The following is a 9,312-nucleotide window of genomic DNA, read 5'->3' on the forward strand; positions in this document are numbered from 1 at the left end:
TCCCAGCATGCCTGGCACATTTTTTTCTTTTTCTTTTTTTGCATGACTCAGATCCCAAAACATATTATTTTAGGCATATAGACCTCAAGTGTGTAACTTAACTCAGATACACAGAATACTGGCAGAGAAATGTCATGTTTCTGCTTAATGTCAAGCTGCTCTACCCATTCGGCCAACATTTTCTCTCCAGCTTCTCAAATATACCGTTAGGTAACAGTTACCAAAGTTAAATGAGTTCAGGTTCACTGATGGAGCTAAGTTCAGGCCTCTGAAACAGCAGTGTTTCAAAAAGAGCAGGCGTAAACTTCAGACTCAGTCTCACCGCTGCTGTTTTTTATTTTTATATTTGCTTTGATATGAAGCATTTAACCTTGCTAGCTTAGCTTACGTAACCTTAATGCATGATCACTAGCAATTTTGGGAAAGAGAATTTAATGGATTCAAGTTCTACCATTTTTTAGGAGGATTAATTACATTGTATGATACCTTAATTCAAATAATAATTAAAGCGAGTTGATTAACACGCCGCTGCAGCACACCCCATGACCCTGACCCACATCCCAAACCAGCTGTTGAATGCCTATAAAATATAAGGATGTTTAAATGTAAGAGAAAGCAAAGAGGGAGATGATACTTCAATTTAAACCACAAACATGTTTTCACACTTCGTGCACAACATCTGATCCAGTCTTTGTTGAGAAGTTGACTTCGGCAATGAGCTAGTGCAAGATGAGCTGGCCTGAACGTGTTCAGGGATTTAAGCTCTAAATGCACAGATAACAAGTGGTGTACTTCCACCTGTGATTGACCTGCGCGAGTGTCTTACTGTTCAAGCATCCAGCCACAGGGGAGCTTGGCTGCAGCAGAGCCTGAACCCTCTGGGGAGCAGGGTAACAGAATCGCAGGCTTATACAGATATCTACACAAAGGACAAGCTGGCGCTGGCAGGTGGCCCCAGCATAGATAAGTGTGTTTTCTGTTTTGGGGGAAAGGAGGCGGGGGTGTGAGTGAAGGAAAGACTGCTCACTTACTGGCCTGTTTCCTTCTGAGAGTGATGATGCCTCCCGTGGGCGTAACACGCAAGGAGGTGGGACTCTTGAGTGTACTGTAGACATGCTTATGTCTGCGTTAATGCATGAGAGCCTTCCCCTACCCCCAGCAGTCTGAACACACAGTCAGAAGCCATAAACTCGCTCCTTTCTTATCCTTTTTGAAAAGTTCAAGTTGACAGCTGTTTCATTTAAAACTTAGAAGAAAATGCATTAGCTAAAGCAGCATCTTTGTCACCTACACAGAATCTAACAGCAGGCAGTTTTTCATTTAAAATACTTTTTAAATGATTTTTGAAATCCTCAGATCAAATTAGCTGGCATCTTATTTTTCAAACATTTCTTTAAGTAATCATAATAAAGGAATCAATTTGATGCACAAGCTAAGATAACCCCTTTTTATTCCTTCTACTGAAACTGCTTAGGTTTCTGTGAGGCACACTGTATCATGCATGGAACGGCACTTATAGTGCTTTTCTACTCTGAGTACTCAAAGTGCTTTCTTACTACAATTTTTAACTTTCCCCCCTATACCTAAGCCCTAATTGCACACATCCAACCACTGACCTTTGTCTGTTGAACAACCAACTCTACCTCCAGAACCAGCCAAAGTACCTGAAACGATGCACAGTGAGTATACGGCACATGTTGGTCTTTGTCAACCCTCTTCTTTTGTTATTGAGAATTGGTACCACAAAACCTACAGTATTAGCCGTCAAAGTTGTTAGCACTTTTTACTGTTTTTTGTTTATTATGTGCGAATCTCCTCAAGCTCACTAATGGAAATGAAAACCATTGAAAATGCTCAAATATGTATTTGAGAATTACATACATACAGTAGGCTGTAACTAAGCTTGGTATATCGAAACAGATAAAAGTTAACGATACAGCTGCTAACACGCACTTACCTAAGATACATCAAATATTTAGAGGGCTAATATAGAGGCGTATTTGCATGTAACACACATGCTGTTACCTTCAGAATGAACAAAGTCCCGTACTTATAAAATGGGGCTTTCCTACATGCATTTAAAAGGGTGTGTTTTGACTCAAACCATCATCTTATCCTAAAACTAACAAAACGGAAAGCAACACTTATGCCCATTTCGCTCCGTGGAGTTAAAAAATTGAAATGATTAAAACTAGTTGTGATAAAATAAATACGATGGACTTTGTTTCATTGAGTCTCATCTTACTGTATTACTCAAAGAAGAATACCAAATGTGAAAAATAACAGACCCACAGGACCAGAGCTTTGCTTTTTCCTGCTTAGCAACTCTACCGGCAGATCAACTGTTTGATTGTACCCCTTCAGTCTATTTCTCAATCATTCCACCCGTCCCACTATTTAAACACACTCATCTCTCACTGGAGCAGGCTCTGACAGCAGAATTTGCTTTTTTTGCAGTGAGGTGACTTGCAAGATACACAAATAACACAGAGGTGCATTTATGGTATTTGTATAATCCATGAAGTGAAAATTAGGGACTATTTAGATGAAAGGCAATTAGACAATTACAGCTAATGAGGCCAATCCTTTTCTTTCACCCCAAAGAGTCCACAGACTAATTATCAAATTAAAGAATGCTTCTTTTCTCCCTCTGACCCTGCGCTGTCGTAAAGGGAGGGTGCTTTGGGAAAGGCAAACATTGGTCTACTCTGTGGAGGCCGAGGCCGGAGAACAGGCAGGCAGCATTTAGAAAGTGATGGGCGTATTAATCACTGCTTAAGCTGAGACAGCTTTATGGTCTGCCGGGCAGGCGGACACACACAAGTGTAGAAACATGAACAGACACTCTGCTACTCGGTCCGTTATACATCATGCAGGACTGTGCTAAGAGGGCCAACAGCCAAACAGGAAACATGGTTGTAGCCACAGGAAGTAGAGCAGCTCATATGACTAGCAGACCCCGCTGGTGAAACTTCCTACTCTAAGGAGCTCAAAGAACTCCACCTGACATGCACCAAGACCTTCCAACATGTTTGTTCATCCACAGCGTGAAGCTAAACAATCACTATGATACAACAGTAGATGGAACAAAATGTGATAAGAAACAATTGCGGGAGTTTCCTCCAGTCAAGATTCATTTGCTTTCCTCTGCAACCGAGCATCTGTTGGATTCTTATTCTGACTAATCAAACAGCGTCTGTTTTCTCTCTCAGTACTTGGAAAGCTGATCAGCTTCGATGGGATACCAGGGAAAATGTTTCCCAGTGTCCCCCTTAACATGTCTGTTGCCAAGTGGTTCAGTTCCTTTATGGTACAAAGGGTTTAGCTCCAAAACGGCTCTCCAAAAAATTTCACGGTCTGTTAATATCATCCCTCAATTAGCTCTAATTTAAGTCAGACCATACATTATCCCCTCTTCCTCCCCTTCACCACCAGCCCCCGGACTGGCGTCTCTTTTTTTGCTGGCTTGAACTACAGCTGCACCTACCGGCAACCGAGAGTCACAATCAGAGTTCGGCTCAGCTCCTTGTCATTCAGCTCAATCTAAGATGATGATGATGTTAAGCTGGATGTTAGCAGCATAAATATATACCATTTCGTTTTGCAAGTAATTCTCCCTTTAGTGCAATGATACAAGAATAAATCCACGCAAAGCACGACCCCTTTCACACAAAAAAGACCAAGCGTTACACAGGTATCAAATTTCTCCCAACACAGCTCACGGGAATCAGTTTAACTGCTACTTTTCCTTCGTTTTCCCGCTTCCCACTTCAAATTCTTCATCAGACGTGAAGTCATTTTCTGCTACCCCTGTTTTACTTTCTCGTGCAATGTTAGGGTCAGGGGTCAAAGGTTCTTTTCACATCGCCGTGCCTGCCCAGAGCAACCCGGCAGGTGCAGGCTGTAACAGCCACCTGTCTCCAAAGAGAGACTTCTGCTAGAAAAGCCAAAAATGCTCCCAGTTGCCCCGTGCTCAGCGCCAGTGACTGTCCCAAAAGCGCTTCTCGTCATCGCGTCTTTGCGCAGTGGTAACAGCAGCCAGAGGGGTTGATGAGAGTTCACAGCCCCTCCTCAGTGACAGTAACTCCTCCTGTCACCTGCTTTCATATGGCAGGGGTGTCAGTGTATGGTGAGAGACTCCAGCTGACACTTTTGACACGGCTGGACTTGATGAGGACTGATGGGAGGCTGTCAGCAGAGTGACACATTAAGCAGCTTTGTCACAGATCAGCCGGTGAGTTTTATGCAAAGCCAGGCCTTGTGCTTACTTGGAGATGACCTTCCGAAGTTCACTAGAAGTCTTGCAGATGTGGCGCTGGGTCGAGTTTAATTTTTCAACGATGCCACGCAGAGATCGTCAAACACGCACGCACACACGCACCTTTGGACACACACACACACGCTCTTCCTTTAAATTCACCCGAGGAAGTTCAAGTGCAGAAGAAAGCATATGATTTTTAAGTACTAGGTAGTCATTAAAGTTTAGACTCAGAAAGCCAACTCTGCCTTACACGTCCCTCTTGTGAATATTAAAGACGTAAAAACACTGAATGTGAAGTTAAGTTTGTTAAGGTAAACAGAAAAAAATTATGCGGTTTGCATGAGAAGAAGCTTTGGGTATAAGCTCTGTGGCCTTGCTAAGTGTGTGGGAGCTGGGATGATGGGAAATCTTTAAGGAACCAGCACGAGGAAAAAAAAGAACGAGAAGGCTGGAGTTTACCTCTGTGGGTTTTATTTTTATTTTCTGTATTTTGTCTGAAAAAAATAAACTCAGTGACTATATTTTATATTCAACTAAAGTCAGTAAAAAAAAGATGCGCTTCAGAAACAATTTGACACAGCAACTTTTTAAAAATTAGACCTCAAATTAAAGCAGAATTTCTCAATTTATACGTGTATTTCCTGTGGCAATATAACCAGGAAACTCATCTAATAAATCTAAAAATAAATTTGCAAATCAAATCTTAATTTGTCAAATACTAAAGTAACTGTTTACTTCCAGCCGCGACATATTTATAACAGTTTCGTACCTTCATTCATCAAACGCAGATGTTAACTTTTTAAACACAGGCCTCCTCAGTTCCACGCTAGACCTTTTAACATCATAATTCTTGAGAGTCACTCCATTTAAACTAGAAATGTGGGGGCTCCATGTTGTAGCTCCTTAAAACAGTCATATATTCCCATCAAGACTAACATAGACTTATTTGCTCATTTGTCTGAATTGTAAGAATAATTTGTGTGAATGTGCTTTTATACCTCCCCAGTGATCCATAAATCACAGAGGGCTCTTTGTGGCCCACCAACATATATATATTTTCCCTTTTGTTTAGACACTATAATCTTGATTCATAGTGTGACAAATCTACTTGCAGAATTTGTCACGGAGTCACTTTAGATATATGTTTTGACATAAATTTCCTTTTAGCCAGAGCCACCACCATTCCACTTTGATGACTTTGGTGATGACCTGAGCCGCACAGACAGGTCTGACGCTCATCTGTCCGGCGTGCTCTCCAGAAACACAAAGAAATCATGAAAAAAAGGAAACTTCTTGTTCAGCTTTATTTGCAGTTGGTGTCAGAGAGCAGTAAGGAAGTTGCGCACCTTCCTCCAGGTGAAGGAACAAGTAAAATATTGTGTTACCTACATGCTAGCTAAACCAGCTTCAACAAAACACACCTTATAGTGTATGTATAATATATGGCTCTATTATCACTGGGTTGTTTTTTGTTTTGCTTCTAACCGCAACTGTATTCAGAAGAAGTTACCAAATTCAGACATTTTCAGTCATGTAGTTTCCTTTTATTGTACGCGTGGTGGATATTCTCGTGTTATGCTGAAACAACTGCAATTCTTTTGTTGAGAATGCATCGATCGGAGCAGCTTTAACGACTGTTTAATCACCCAACTCTAGAAAGATGCAGCATTTGCAGATGTGTGCGTTAATTCCTTTTAGCCAGTCCTCTTTGTGGTTTGTTTGAAGCCCCTGCCTCGTGCCATAAATCAGCCTAAACATTTTGCAGAAAATTAACATCTTTGCAGAGCTGTTACTGTCTACTGTAATATTACCTACATTTACTCATGAATTATATTTTGAGTTCAGACGACCACACATCAGGACTTTACTTATGCATATAACTGAAAAAAGCATCTTTTTTCTTTGCATATTATGCTTAACTTGACTTTAGCAACATCTAACAAAGCTGATAATACCCTATCCTTGCTGATGAGTCACTGACTCGTGCCTGTATTAGGCACTTGGGGAAGACACTGGATTTACTTCTTCTCCAGTGCAGGCGAGTTGGAAACTATCATCTTCTGTGTGGAGTCGTCTGTGTGTGCATGAGACTTAAAGACAGAAAAGTATTTCGCTTTAGCAGCAGGAGTGGGAAAACAATTGTCCCTGACTGATTTTCCCCTAACCCCATAATGAAGCCCATGTGTACGACTGGCCTTTCAACAAGCTGCAAATCTGTGCGCGGCCCACTCTCCACTTGATTAAAGCAACAGCCACTCACCTGCTCCTCATTAGCCTGGACCAGGAACAGACCCAGCTAAATAAGTTAGCACCTGTATGTTCCAGTTCGGCATGCCTTCTACATATATGTAATATGTGTGTGTTTTAAGCTGACAGCCTTATAAATGATGGGATGGATTTAGCCGCCGTGATGCTGCTGCTGCTGCTGTGTGTGAGAGGGCGAGGAAGAGAGATGGATGTGTGGAGGCAAAAGGGGGCTATGTGCGGAGAAGTAGCAGGGACATGTTCTGTGTTTTGGGTCTGTTGAGATAGATGAGGGACTGGGCTTGGAAACACTCATTAGCCATAATCATTGTCCCTGAAGGGGAGCAGATGGTGGCAGGCACAAAAGAAAATAAAAATTTGTTTTCTATAGAATTATACGTATATGAATGAATGAATGCAAGAAAAACACACACAAAATGACCCAAAGATAAAGAACACAGCCATCAACAATAGTAGGTCATTCCAAAAGTGTGTATGTGTGGGTAAACAAAACACAGTTCATATCCCGGTGTAGATGTATGTTGCGGTAAATGTGCTCAGACATGCTGGTCATTACAGAACAACCCTAAAGGGCATTGTGTGGGATGGGATCATCAGAGTGCTGTTGTGTTTCTGTCTGGTTCCTGGTAACCAGTGACTCCGATGACCTCTGCCTGCTCTGAATGGAAGCATATTAACACTCCAGGCTCTCAGCAACATTTAACCAATTTGGTAAATTATCTGTGAGGCCACTTTTATAGGACTTTCTTATTATTCAGAAGGCGGGGGAGTAGAGAGAGAGAAAGACAGAGGGACTTCATGAAGGGATATGGGCACGCAAAGTCTGCTCTCATTTACATACATTACCAGTCGTCTTCTTTCCCAGAGTCCCATAGAGGAAGCACCTGTTAGCCTCTCGCGGTCTTCCCCCTCAACCCCTCTCTCGTGGTTCTTTCATCCCTCCATCGCTGTAGCTCCTCAGCCTCGACCTCCTAGAATCACCCCACAAGCAGGTGTTCTCAGTCAAAATTTTCCTCACAGCCTGCGTAGAGAAAAATGCAATGAGAGGAAAGTGACCAGGAGACCAACATGGCCCTTGCATAGGAAGGGGAAGACTTAGAAGCCTCGGCCCCTCCAGTGGGGTAACACTGAATCCAGGTGTTTGATACTATCACTTCTTATTTACCTCATGCGGACATACAGTTGTTCCCTGGGCTTCGACTCAAAACAAATTGCTGGAGTGGAGAGTTTGTAAAAGAGCTGTCTGTTCTGTCGGCAGAGGGGTTAAAGTTAATTTGATCGGGCATGTGTACTCTGGGCGAGGAGCAGAGAACATCTGCATTCAGTGGCATGGCCCCATTTGTTGCAATTTTGGGTCTCATTTCCATTTGCAAGAGAGATAACTGCTCGCATATGGAAGCAATAGATAGAAGAGGTCAATGCAATTTCTTTCACTTGGGGGGCTGATGCAGGGGGAAATACCCTCGTGCAGTAATCTCAGTTGGCATAGGAAGAAACAAAAATCTGGGGTTTGGGGAAAGGAATTCCTTTCAGTGCAGTGACTCCTTGATTCCTTTACCAGGCAGTAAGTATCCCACACCACTTCCAAACACTCCAATCACTCCTATTATTGCTGATGGGATCTGGGGACATGATGTTGTAGGTCCCATCCATGTTCACGCGCTTCCTAGTAATGGCATCTCAAATCATATGTAGTGATAATGAATTAAAAATACCCTCATATTAGAGATGAACTGATTTGCAAAATTCATTTCTGATTCCAGTTTCTGGCATTTTTCCAAGTGTGTCCTGCTGATAGTGATTTTAATTCTAAAAACTATAGCTAACAGCATATGTAAGTAAAAATCTACTTTTATTCATTGTAAAATATATTTTTGTCATGAAAAAGAAATGATCATAGACTTTACAATTTCTCCTAAGCTCCAAGAACTCTTTTTTATTGGGAAGAAACAATTAACTCAAAATGACTTCCTGCACGCGCACCTTTAGCTACTATATTTTACCATATCAAACAAGTGCAGATTCAGTAGATTTATGTAACATAACAAATACAATCAGTTACTTACATAATTTTCTAGTATGTTTATAACTTTAACTGTCAACAAACCTTTTCTGTTTTTTCACTCATCACTGTAATTTTCCTCATAACTGCTTTCATTCTTTGCTGCTAACTGCTAGCTTTAGCTTTAGCTACTTTACGTTTGTTAGCTTCTTTAAAATATCCATGGTCAGCTGGGAGATGTTTTTTTCGGTTTGCTGTTATGAACATTTTCGTGGTGGTCCACTTGAGGTTTACTCTGGTGAACTTTGGGTCTTCACTCACAGTATAGATCTTCTACGCTGATGGCATGTTAGCATGTGGCTATGAGTCAGCATCACTTTGCATAAATGTTGCATGTTCACGAAATTAATGGGGCCGGCCGGTCACTGATCAGCCGATTCCAGTTCCAGGCCAATTGATCAGCGCATCTCTACCTAATATACTGCTCTAATATCTCTTTCTGAGGATACCAGCTTTAATCACATGGTAGCCATGCACTTTATCGTGCTTTATTGCCTAAAATGTCTTAAAATAAACTCATGCTGTATTATCTAGCTCTTTAAAATCATGATTTAGAAAATACATTTATTAGAAAACTGTTTACTGTAGTCATACAGTATATTAACTAAGAACTTTGGTCATTTTTGCAAAAAACAATCTTTTGTAACCCCAAAAGTTCCCCTTTACTGGCTCAAACAAAATAAAAATAAAAACATAACAAAAGGTTATGTAACCATCATTCTCA

General features: G+C 41.3%; 1 long non-coding RNA gene across 1 annotated transcript in view; it reads right to left on the reverse strand.

Annotated features, from left to right (window-relative positions):
• Positions 1-8,941, reverse strand: part of LOC146690523 (uncharacterized) — a 71,020-nt gene extending 62,079 nt beyond the window's left edge. The window contains exons 1-2 of the long non-coding RNA XR_014915819.1: positions 8,634-8,941; positions 7,368-7,547 (exon numbers count right to left, since the gene is read on the reverse strand). This is a non-coding gene — a long non-coding RNA (uncharacterized LOC146690523). The remainder of the gene's footprint in view (positions 1-7,367; positions 7,548-8,633) is intronic.
• Positions 8,942-9,312: the final 371 nt, after the last annotated feature.

This window comes from Copadichromis virginalis, linkage group LG16 (assembly GCF_057382275.1).
Source record: "Copadichromis virginalis isolate Kocher_CV1m ecotype Utaka linkage group LG16, C_Virginalis_male_GT1.1, whole genome shotgun sequence".
Lineage (NCBI taxonomy): Eukaryota > Metazoa > Chordata > Actinopteri > Cichliformes > Cichlidae > Copadichromis > Copadichromis virginalis.